The sequence below is a fragment of the Mandrillus leucophaeus genome, unplaced genomic scaffold (assembly GCF_000951045.1).
Source record: "Mandrillus leucophaeus isolate KB7577 unplaced genomic scaffold, Mleu.le_1.0 Scaffold1089, whole genome shotgun sequence".
Taxonomy (NCBI): domain Eukaryota; kingdom Metazoa; phylum Chordata; class Mammalia; order Primates; family Cercopithecidae; genus Mandrillus; species Mandrillus leucophaeus.
In genome coordinates this window covers 197,041-209,503 of record NW_012099087.1, presented here as the reverse complement: position 1 = coordinate 209,503, position 12,463 = coordinate 197,041, and positions in this window count along the sequence as shown.

The following is a 12,463-nucleotide window of genomic DNA, read 5'->3' as shown; positions in this document are numbered from 1 at the left end:
GCTAATTCTTTCTTCTGCTTGATCAGTTCTGCTATTAAGAGACTCTGGTGTATTCTTGAGTATGTTAGTAGCATTTTTCAACTCCAGAGTTTCTTCTTCTTGTTTTTTAAAAATTATTCTATTTCTTTATTAAATTTATTTGATAGGATTATGAATTCCTTCTCTGCATTATCTTGAATTTCTTTGAGTTTCCTCAAAGTAGTTACTTTGAATTCTCTGTCTGAAAGGTCACATATCTTTGTCTCTCTGGTATTGGCCCTGGGTGCCTTGTTTAGTTTGCTTGATGAGGTCATGTTTTTCTGGATGGTCTTGGTGCTTATGGATGTTTGTCGGTGTCTAGGCATTGAAGAGTTGTGTATTTATTGTAGTCTTTTCATTCTGGACTTGTCTGTACCTGTCCTTCTTGGGAAGGCTTTCCAGGTATTTGAAGCGAATTGGGCATTGTGATCTAAGTTTTTGGTCACTGCAACCATATCTGCATTAGGGGGCACTCCAAGCCCAGTAATGCTATAATTCTTGTAGCCTAATAGAGGTACTGCCTTAGTGGTCTTAGATAAGATCTGCAAGGATTATCTGGATTACCAGGCAGAGATTCTTGTTATCTTCCCTTGCTTTCTCCCAAACAGAGTCTCTCACTCTCTATGCTGAGCTGCCTGGAGCTGGGAGTGGTTGTAGTGACACAAGCACCCCTGTGGCCTCTGCCACTGGGACTGTGCTGAGTCAGAACTGAAGCCAGCACAGAGCTGGATCTTGCCCAAGGCCCACTGTAATCACAACCTGACTACCACCTATATTTGCTCAAGGCCTCAAGGGCTCTACATTCAGCAGGTGATGAAACCAACAAGTCTTATGTCCTTCTCTGCAGTGCAGCAAGTTCCCCCTGGGCCCTGGGTGAGTCCAGAGATGATGTCCAGGAACTAGAGCCTACTGTCAAAAACCTTAGAGATCTACCTGGTGCTCTATTCTACTGTGGCTAAGCTGACACTGAAACTACAAGACAAAGCCCTTTCCACTCTTTTCTTCCCTTTCCCCAAGCAGAGGAGCCTCTCCCTGTGTCCACCAGCACTACCAAAAGCCCAGGGAGTACTGCCATGGTGCCACCAATGTTTACTTAAGGCCCATGTGGTCTTTAGTCAGCTCTTATGATGAATGCTGCCAGGCCTGTGACTCACCCTTCAGGGCAGTAAATTCCCCTCTGGCCCAGGGTAGGTCCAAAAATGTGATCCAAGAGCAACACCTGAAATTGGGGACCCCAGCACCCCACTTGGTGCTCTTCTCCACTCTGGCCTATCTGGTACCTAAGATGCAAGACAAAGTTCCGTTTATCTTTTCTCTCCTTTTCTCAAACAGAAAGTGTCTCTTCTTGTAGCCACAACAGCTGTGAGTGTGCTGCATCATACCTGAAGCCAGTACATCTCAGAGTCTCGCCCATGGGCCACAGTGAGTACTACCTGTTACCACTGCTGATTATTCAGGGGCAAAGGGCTTGCAGTCAGCAGGTGATGAATTCTTCCAGGACTCAGTCTTTCCCTTCAAGGCAGCAGGCTCCTTTCTGGCCTGGTCTAGCAATGACATCCAGGAGCTAGGGCCTGTAATGGGGCCTTACAACTCTGCCTGGTGCCCTATCCTACTATGGGTGAGTTGGCATCCAAGTTGCAAACATGAAACACAGGCCTTTTTGACTAAGGTCTTTAACTTTACCAAGCATCATCAGCATAAAGCAATTAAAATGACCAAATTTCCACACAAATCTGAAGGGAAACAAGCAGTAGGTTGCTTGCAGAACAACAAACAACATAAAATTCAGCATTAACCAGAATATCTCAGAGAGAATAATTTAAAACTGCCAATAGTAGTTGCCTCTGGAGAACGGAACTAGAGGTTGGGGGATTAGGAGTAAAAGGTGGGCTTTTCATTTATACATGAGCTTATATTGCTTTTCTCAAGTAAACAAAATACAATTTTAAAAATTGTTTTAAAAGTATTACTAAAGTTTGTTCTTCTTAAAAGTTCCTTGACCAATCTTATACTCTAAAACATTCCTCTGGCTGCCTCTTGTAGTATCTCTTACAGTAAGTATCTCAGTTTCCTGCTGTGTGGCTGGGCCTTCTCCTTCCCTCCTACTACCTCTGCCCTCAACTGTCATTTTGTTTTTTTTCTTTTTGAGATGGAGTCTCGCTTTGTTGCCCAGACTGGAGTGTAGTGTCATGATCTCGGCTCACTGCAGCCTCTGCCTCCCTGGTTCCAGCAATTCTCCTGCCTCAGCTTCCCGAGTAGCTGGGATTACAGGCGCATGCCACCACATCCGGCTAATTTTTGTATTTTTAGTAGAGATGGGGTTTCACCATGTTGACCAGGCTGGTCTTGACCTCCTGACCTCAGGTGATCAGCCTGCCTCAGCCTCCCAAAGTGCTGGGATTACAGACATGAGCCACTGCTCCTGGCCTCCTCAACTCTTTATTCTCCACAACCCCCACCTCTTTTTTTTATTCTTTCTTAATTTTATCCTCTTCTCCAGCTTTCCAAACCATGCCCAATAGGGGGCAAAAAGGGAAGCTTTATCTTTTATGTCCAAAGAGGTCATCCTATAATTCTTCTCCATGAATTATACCATCAAATTTAGGAAGGTTCAGTTAGTTATTATTTTAAATCACACCTCCTAGGATGTCTGTCTGTAATTAAAAAATAAAAAACAAGTGCTGGCAAGGAGGTGGAAAATTGAAATCCTTGTGCCTTGCTGGTAGCAATGCAAAATGATGCAGTGGCTATGGAAAATAGTTCAGCAGTTTCTCAAAAAGGTAAACACAGAATTACTATATGTCCTGGAAATTCTTCTCCTAGGTATATATCCCAGAAATTGATAGCAGGGACTCAAACAGGTATTTGTATACCAATGTTCATAGCAGCATTATTTATAATAAAGTGGAAACAGCTCAGTGTCCATCAACAGATGAATGGATAAACAAAATATAACTTATACATACAACAGAATATTATTCAATCATATAAAGGAATGGAATTTTGAAATATGTTACCTCATGGATGGACCTGGAAAACACTGCTTAGTGAAATAAGTCAGACACAGAAGGACAAATATTACATGATCCCATTTATACGAGGTACCTAGAAGAGGCAAATTTATAGAGACAGAAAGTAGAATAGAGGTTATCGGGGCTGAAGGGAAGGGGTAAGAGGAGCTACTTTTTAATGAGTACAGAGTTTTTGTTGAGGATACTGAAAAACTTTTGAATATGGATAGTGGTGATAGTTATGTGACGTTGTGAATGTATTTAATGCCACTGAACTATATATTTTGGAATGATTAGAAAATGGTAAATATGATGTGAGCTATATTTTACTATAATACTCCCTTCCCCCAAAATACCATGTTTTTTCTAATTGCTGTGTATTATTTCCCTTATGCAGAGTTTTAAACTCTAGGAAAGTAATATTCTCAAGGCCGCACTGCAAGGGCAGCACCGCAATTCAAATCCAGGTATGGATTCAAGCCTTCTCTCTTAATCCTATACTACCCTAAATCATTATTCTATCATTTACTGTACTGCTTTATGATAGCACTTCTAATTTTAAGTTATAGTTAACTATTTTTCCCCTACCTTGATTGTGAACTTCTTAAAGGACAAAAAAAGCCTTCTCCGTTTTTGGGTGCTTAATGTTTATCTCAGGGTCTGACACGTAGAGTCATCTGAAGGCATTGCTAAGGGTTAGGCCATGACTCAGCTGAAGGCTTGGTCTGAAATGGGGCTGTAATGGATTCCATCTAGTAACTCAGCAAACATTCATGTGGCAGCTATTCCTAGCACTGTTAGGTGCTGGGGTGCAGGAAAAAAGAGCACACAGTCTCTGACTTAGCTTCAGTCTAATGGGTTAGGTGGACAGGGATAGTCTACCACTAGCTTTAGTCTAGTGGGTCAGGTGGACAGGAAGACAAAGTCAGACATGTGCTTGGCTAGAGCACAGGAAACCCTGGGAGCCCACGAGGAAAAACACAGGCGGGAAGTTAGGGGAGGCTTTTTGCAGGAGGTGGTGCTTGATTTGTGTCTTGATTAAAAATGGGTATTACCCAGCAGAAGAGCAGGAAACAGCATTCCAGGCAGAAGACAAAGCATGTACAAAGGCATGTACAAAGGCATGGAGGTGTAAGAGGATGGTGGGTCCAGAGATCTGCAAATAATTCTTTGTGATTGGGACATGAAGTAAGAGGTGAGAAAATGCTATGATGCAGAGCTGGGGAGGAGAGAAGAGTTCGGGTCAGGAAGTGCTGTGAAGATTTGAAAGTTTATACTGAGAGATACAGGAAGCCATTTTAAGATTTTAATGGAACTGACATGATCACATTTGTTCCATGGAAAAAGTCAGCCTGACTGCCATAAGGGAAATGAATTGGAAGGCGGCAAGGCTGAAAGTCAAGAGTAGATTGTAGAAATGCCAGTGGCCTGAAACTAACTGAACAGGGTTGCAAGCCAAGGACTACAGGAAGAGTCCTGTCTACAGATGCCAGAAATGGAAACAGCCTCAGAGGTCAAATATAAGGTCTAGGAGTAAGGCTGACTAGGAAGGCAGAAGTGGATGCTAGCATGGGGTATGGATTTCAAGATTAGGTCCTTGGAGGACCTGCAGAGCCTTTAGCATCTTAGAGGAAACCTCAAAGCAGCAAGGCATATCTCCTTGTCACAAGGGACACGACTAGAAGGAGCCAACTATTTAGCCCTGTGATCTTTTCTAATATATTTCTCTGTGCCTAGACTTCTGAACCTATTCTGTATCTAATGTAATCTTTTTCTTCTCTCATTGAACTACTTTGAGATTTTGAGTGATCATTGATTCAATAATTATTCAGCATCCTAGATGAACCTGTCCCTTTGACGGAACCTTTGGGACTCAGGCCAGTAATTAGTATTGGGATTGGACATCACCTATCTGACTCGTAGCCCACATTGGGGAAGCTGATGCGTTCAGGGCACTGTGGAATTATGTAGGCACCTCATTATGTCAAGCAAGCTAGAGAAAGGGTTAGTAGAGGAAACCAAAATTTATTAATACATATCAGGTCAAACCATATAAAATTTCCAGTTTCATAGGTCAAAAAATGATAGAAAATTGGAAATTTCTTATGATGCAGCCTGAATAAAAGTCACCTTTTTGTCAACTTCAAAAATATGTAATTGGAGTAATCAGTCTGCTTCACAGCACACTCGTGATTGGTCCATATGGGTCCTCTTTTATGCGTCTATTTTTTCTCCATCTTTCCCCTAGGAATACCAACAAACTACAACATTGACAGTAACTTGCATCTGCCTATGCACTCTCCCACCATACACTTTCTCCCCCTCTCCAAACTAACCACTATCTTGAATGCTGTGTACGTCTTTCCTTTGCTTTTTTCTTTAATTGTTGTATCAAATATGTAAGTATGCTAATAAAGATATCATTTCATTTTAGTTGTTTTGAACTTTACAAAAAGGACATAATACTAGATGTTTGTGTTATTGTGGGACTTGATTTTTTTTTTAAATTTTGTTTATTACAAAAGTGAACTGTAGTTCACTCATTTTCGGTGCTGTATAATATTCCATTGTGTGGTATACACAGTGAAAGCCACTTTCTGGGTTGCTTCATTTAATATCCAAAATAACCCTGAAAATGGCTGTTTAATATTCATACTTACTTTTATTTTCTGATAATTTCTTATTTTTATTTTTATTTTTAAAAATCTGTAGCCTTTTATTCCTCACTCCCCTCCCACGGTTTCCCCCAAGTCCCCAAAGACCATTGTATCATTCTTATGCCTTTGCATCCTCATAGCTTAGCTCCCACTTATAAATGAGAACATACGATGTTTGGCTTTCCATTCCTGAGATACTTCACTTAGAATAATAGTCTCCAATTCCATCCAGGTTGTTGTGAAAGCCATTATTTTTTTTTCCTTTGTATGACTAAGTAGTATTCCATGGTATATATATATATATCTCCACTCACTGATTGATGGGCGTTTGAGCTGGTTCCGTATTTTTGCAATTGTGAATTGTGAAGTGAGTGGATTAAGAGCGTGGGATAAGGACTAGGGCTTTAGTTTCAGCTGTACCACTTTCTAGGCAAGTTACTTAACCTGTTAAGGTTGAGGCTTAAACTAAAAGCTTTAGTTTCTTCTTCAGTAAAACGTTGATTAAAAAAGTACCTGCCTTAGGGGATTAAGGTGATTACCTTCTGTGCAGTACCTGAAGCACTAAATCATGTGAGTTACATTAAATTTTATTACAAAGTGAAGCAACTGAAGCATGAGTAGGTTAAGGAACTTGCTGGAGATCACACAACTAATAATTGCAAACCAGAACTTGAATCCATCTCTGCACAACTACAGATCATTCTCTTTCCCCACGACCAGGAGAGTTTTCCGGAAATAGTGTGGTACTGTGAAAACTAGTGTGGAGCAATTACTGGCATTGTGGATAATTAACTCCTTTACCGTAAATATTACAGTAAAATCTGTGATAGTTTATTGGGAAATATAGGCTTCTAAGTGTATTATTGTTTACATGGTTTTTTTTTAAAGAAAAGAAGAAAGAATGCTTGTTTAAAATATAATTCATTGTCTCTCCCCCACAAGAAAGAAGCAATGTTCTGTTGCTTCATTGCCTTCAGTATAGGCTGTAAGTACTAAACATTTCTTTTTGGAGCAGTTTATGAGAGAAGAATGTTTCCAAATTTATGAGGCTCTCATGCATTTTGAGAAGAGATTTTCATATTCCACATATTTCCTTCTTTGGATCTTTCTATTTAGGGATCAGTTTAAAAATACAATTTCTCTATCTGAAGCAGAAGGGTTGTGAACCATGAGTTCCACATCTCTTGAGACTTTCAGTCACTTTAAAGGGAAATACAGAGAAAATGAAAGGAAATAAAAAGAAATACAGCTTATTTTTGGTTTAGAACATACCATGATACCATGATAAGATATAAACTGGTGACACTGGAAGAAAATTTATCACTTACCAAAACTTAAGGGGCATATTTCCCTTTTAGAAAAATAAATAGGTCATGCATGGTGGCTCATGCCTGTAATACCAGCACTTTGGGAGGCTAAGGAGGGCAGATCACTTGAGCCCAGGAGTTCAAGACCAGCCTGGGCAACATGGCAACATGGCAAAAAAGAAAAAAAAAAACAACTCATCTTTACAAAATTACAATAATTAACTGGCCGTAGTGGCATGGGCCTGTGGTTCCAGATACTTGGGAGACTAAGGTGGGAGGATTGCTTGAGCCTAGGTGGTCCAGGCTGCAGTGAGTCGTGACTGTGCCACTGCACTCCAGCCTGAGTAACAGAGTGAAACTCTGTTTAAAAAAAAAAAGGAGAAAATAAAAATAAGTAGTTGCTTGTTGGAATTGTATCCTCAAAATGGGCATCCTTGATATATTATTTGGCTTCTTTCATTGCCTTATTGACCAGATATCTCTCATTTTAAAAATGATTGGTGTGCAATTTTGCTACATTTTCAGGAGGAATATATGATAACTTCAAAAGTTTAAGTTGCACATTTAGGACCCAGGAATAATTCCCCACATCTTGAGAAACAAATGATTCAGTGTTGGTTTATGATTACTTGTCATAAACCATTAAAGACCTTCAGAAATGAATCTAACTGAAGGTCAACACATTCTTCTTTATGATGTCTTCCCTTTCCTGTTTAAAAATACCATCATTGTTGACTAGGGAACAGGAGGTAGATTACATGACATCTGTGTCTATTTTCCACTTTGACTTCTTCACTTGCCCTGTCTTGGAGATACCTGGAAAAACTTGAGTATCTACTCAGCAACACATCTGCAGTCTAGGACACCTGGCCTCTATGTGAACCTCACATCAATCTTAAGGTTATTGGGTTATACCAAGCTAAGGATAATTGTGTTGTATAGGGAGGCTAAGGCCACCGTCCTGTCAATAAGGAGAGAAAGAGGCTGTTCTCAGAAAATGGGGACTCAGAAGCTAAACGTCAGGCTAGTAGGAATCTTATCATCATGAGGTCTTGTTCTCTTGAAATAATTTAGAGCCATGTTTTTCAAATCACATTCCATAGAGGCCCAGGTTAAGGCAGCACTTCATGGACCATTATGGGTAAATGGAGGGATGAAGCAGGTGAAAAGCAGTTGGGAGGCTGAGTTCTCAGTCTCTAGATTTCACTCATAACCCTGTTTCAACAAGGTTGAGCTCAACAAGAAGAGCTCTGTCTTCACCTACTTTATAGATTAGGATCTACTGCAGATATTTTAAGATAATCTGATGAAAAGTTGAATTTATTTACCAGAGCTCCTTTTAGAAAAAGTACTGTAAGTTGCTAGAAACAATACTTAGAAAAGTCATTTAGGAAGGGTTGGAGTAGAAGTGAGGTCTTCAAGAGCAGAATGGAAGCAAAAATGTATGGCCAGTAAACTCTCATCTCAGGAAGGTAAGTTCTTTTTTTTTTTTTTTTCTTTTTCTTTTTTTGAGACGGGGTCTCGCTCTGTCGCCCAGGCTGGAGTGCAGTGGCCGGATCTCAGCTCACTGCAAGCTCCGCCTCCCGGGTTCACGCCATTCTCCTGCCTCAACCTCCCGAGTAGCTGGGACTACAGGCGCCCGCCACCGTGCCTGGCTAGTTTTTTGTAGTTTTTAGTAGAGACGGGGTTTCACCGTGTTAGCCAGGATGGTCTCGATCTCCTGACCTCGTGATCCGCTCGTCTAGGCCTCCCAAAGTGCTGGGATTACAGGCTTGAGCCACCGCGCCCGGCCAGGAAGGTAAGTTCTGATAACTTCAAAGCTTTTGTTTTTCTGAGAAGAATAGGCAGATTTGAAGGCAGAGTTGAACTACCCAGGAGAAGGGGGGACAGGCCATAGATGGTGTGGGAGGAAGGGCAGACAGAGACAATCTCTAATTCACAACACCATGAGAGGGACTTGGAAGATCTGTCAAATGGGATTTTATAAAGCTGCATGCCGTAAGGTGTACAATGTAAAACACTCCTTCGCTATCTAATCCTCCTGATCCCCAGTATTATTTAGTAAAACTTGCACAATAATGCTTGGAGCTTTTACTGAGAATAGATTCTTTCTGGAGAAGCCAAGAGGCACTGAGATTTCTAAACATGGTGTAGAGAAAAAACAGAGACCACACATTTCATTTTCTGATTCACGAGGACTCCCACGAGGTAGCAGGTAATACTCACTGCTAAGATTTATTACAGGAAAGGATACAGAGTAACAGGAAAAATATATGAAACAGTGGAGTCTAGCTTTAATACAGGCTTTAATACATTTCTTGTCCAAGATCACACAGGTGTGCTCTTTTTCTAGCAGTGAACTATGAGGACATGTGTGGATTTTCTCTGCTCAGGTAAGCCCAAATGGCTCAGGGATTCATGGCTTTTGGAAGGGTAGGGGGGTGGGGTGCTAGTTAACATAGGCATATCCAGCTGTGCAACCATCCTTGGCCACCCAAAATCAGGACCCCAACAATGAAACCATGTGCACATGATTAACCTTGGTGTTTGTGCAAAGCAACCTGACAAACCAGTTCAGCATGGTCCATTGCTCCAGGTGAATATAACAAAATCATCAGTCACTAACATAAAGAACCTTCTGAGGGCCACATTCCCAGGAGTTAGTCAAGGGTCACTCATGGTTCCCTTGAAGACATAGGAGGGAGCCACCAGACTTGCTGTGTTAACTCTTTCCTCACAATATGTAGGGGAGAACCAAATCTAGCTAGGATTTGAAAAAGGATTTCACTGCCACAAAATCACTTATGTGGTAGAGGTTAAAGATGGCTTTGCCACCTGGAGGCCGATCACACGTGAACTAAGAAAGCCTTCCTGTTGTGGGCCTCTGGTTGAAGGTAAGTGAGCTATATTATATCTTTTAAGTCAAAGTGTCTAATTTCATGGCACAAGCAGTATTTATCTTGCAAGCGTTTAGTAAATTCTTGCTTAAAAGTTGGAGCCTCACCTCCACTATACTATAAGAAACTGTAAGAAATCAAGGGTACGTTTATTCATTCAACAATTATATTGAGCACCTGTGTAGCATTTGCTAGATACTGTTCTGAGTGTTGGGGATTCATTTTTTTTTATTTTTTATTTTTTTTTGAGATGAGTCTTGCTCTGTCACCCAGGCTGGAGTGCAGTGGTGCGATCTCGGCTCACTGCAAGCTCCACCTCCCAGGTTCATGCCATTCTCCTGCCTCAGGCTCCCAAGTAGCTGGGCCTACAGGCGCCGGCCACCACACCCAGCTAATTTTTTGTATTTTTAGTAGAGATGGGGTTTCACAGCGTTAGCCAGGATGTTCTCAATCTCCTGACCTTGTGATCCGCCCACCTCAGCCTCCCACAGTGCTGGGATTAGAGGCGTGAGCCCCTGTGCCTGGCTGTGTTGGGGATAAATTGATGAAATGATAGACAGATGTCTGTTCCTATGAAGCTTATAGTTCTTGTGGTGGGGAAGTCAGAAAAAATGTGATTTGAGGAAGCAATCAATCATTGAGTTGGGGCGAAGTCATAAAAGAAGGTTGGTGTCCTGCATGGAAGCCTAGAAAAAAGAAATTCAAAGAAAATAAATGTATCAATATCTCTGGACTGTTTCATTAAACATTTTGGTGATTGCCTTCTTAGCTAGGGTTACCAACCATTCCCAGTTTGCCTGGGACTAACGGGGTTTTCAGGATGCAGGTCTTTCAGTATTAAAACCATACAGTTGGTCCCAGTTTTCTAGCCTATTTCTAGTGCATGATCACTGTACCTCTCCTCTGAAAACTATTCTGCCCACCATTCGGGTAGGTCCTGGCAGCTGTTTGTACTGTGTTACCCTGCCCACCTAACTACATTTGAGATTAAGGTGGGATCTTGACCCATTCCTGACCGATTTGTTTATATTGAGAAATTGAACTGAAAACAAGAAGCTCAGAATCTAGTTGCATAGCTCTATAGTGAAATTTCACACACTTCTGTCATTGAGGTCTCTAAAACAAAGACAATTTTTGATTTTTGGAAGCTGTTTATCTTTTAATTCTCTGAGGCATCCCAATCTCTTAAGGAGTTCTCTCCATCTGACATTCTTGCTTAAATTAAATGGATTTTTTTGTTATCAGAAATTTGACTAAGCCAACTATCCAGGTGTATTTCTAAGTCAAGACAAACAGCTCTGGTTCTTTATTTAGAAATAGAAATGTTCCTGCAATATTCCTTAAGCTTAATGGAAATCTCTCTTGAATAGCCGGCTCCCTGGTTAGAGTACCGTATTTTTATATTCAGTGGACCTGTCAACCCACTTCCTTTCCTTCCTTACTCCCTGCTTTCCTTCACTCTTTTTTTTTTTTTTTTGACAGGGTCTCACTCTGTCACCCAGGCTAGAGTGCAATGGCATGATCACGGCTCACTGCAGCCTTGACCTCCCTGGGCTTCCAAGTGGCAGGGACTACAGGTGCATACCACCTGGCTAATTTTTGTATTTTTTTGTAGAGATGGGGTTTCACCATGTTGCCCAGGCTGGTCTCGAACTCCTGGGCTTCAGCAATCCACCCTCCTTGGCCTCCTAAATTGCTGGGATTAGAGGTATGAGTCACCATGCCTGGCCTTACCCAGTATATTTCTAATTGTAGATAAATAAATTTGCATTCTGGTTCACTTTGGTAATTTTTTATATTTTATTTGTTTTGTTTGAGACAAAGAGTTTCACTATGCTGTCCAGATTAGTCTCAAGCTCCTGGGCTCAAGTAATGCTATTGCCTAAGCCTCTGGAGTAGCTAGGACTACAGGTATGCCACCACGACCAGTTGGTATCATTTTTTTCTAAAAATTATCACATTTGAAAGTGTATGGATTTTGTTAGAACTCATCTGACACATAACCCTACCCTCTTTCCAATGAGCATGTTAGTTTCATAATGGTGGGTATTCAGTTAGAGCTTGCCTATGAATACATGAAAATTCCACAAGTCATTCTTCAATTGATTTGTTGCAAATTCTGCTGCCTTTCTTAATCCTTCTCATTTGACCATCATTAAGTTTCTTGGAGACGTTTCCTGACTTTGGAACTACCATCGAGCATACTTGGCTATCCCAAGGTGTGGTCTTTTCTGTTTCAGCTCTGTTCACAAGCCTCAAGCTTTTCAGACTCATCAGTAGGCCATACCTAAAGTAGCCTGTGTAGCTTAGTAACCTTCCCACTTCCACTGTCACTCAAGTAAAACCATGCTGTTACATACATCAGCTTGTCAATTAATTCCTCTTTTCCTGTGGCTTTTTCACCAAAGCTGAACATATCCCAACTTCTTTCTAGGCCACTTCATTGCTCCTGGAGTTTGTGCATCAGAATCACCCGAGTGACCTTCTTAAGTAAAACAAAAACCAGATCCTGGGCCACCCTACAGCTGGACCTTTGCAATCAGACAAATTAGGCACCTTTTAGAAAGCTGTGG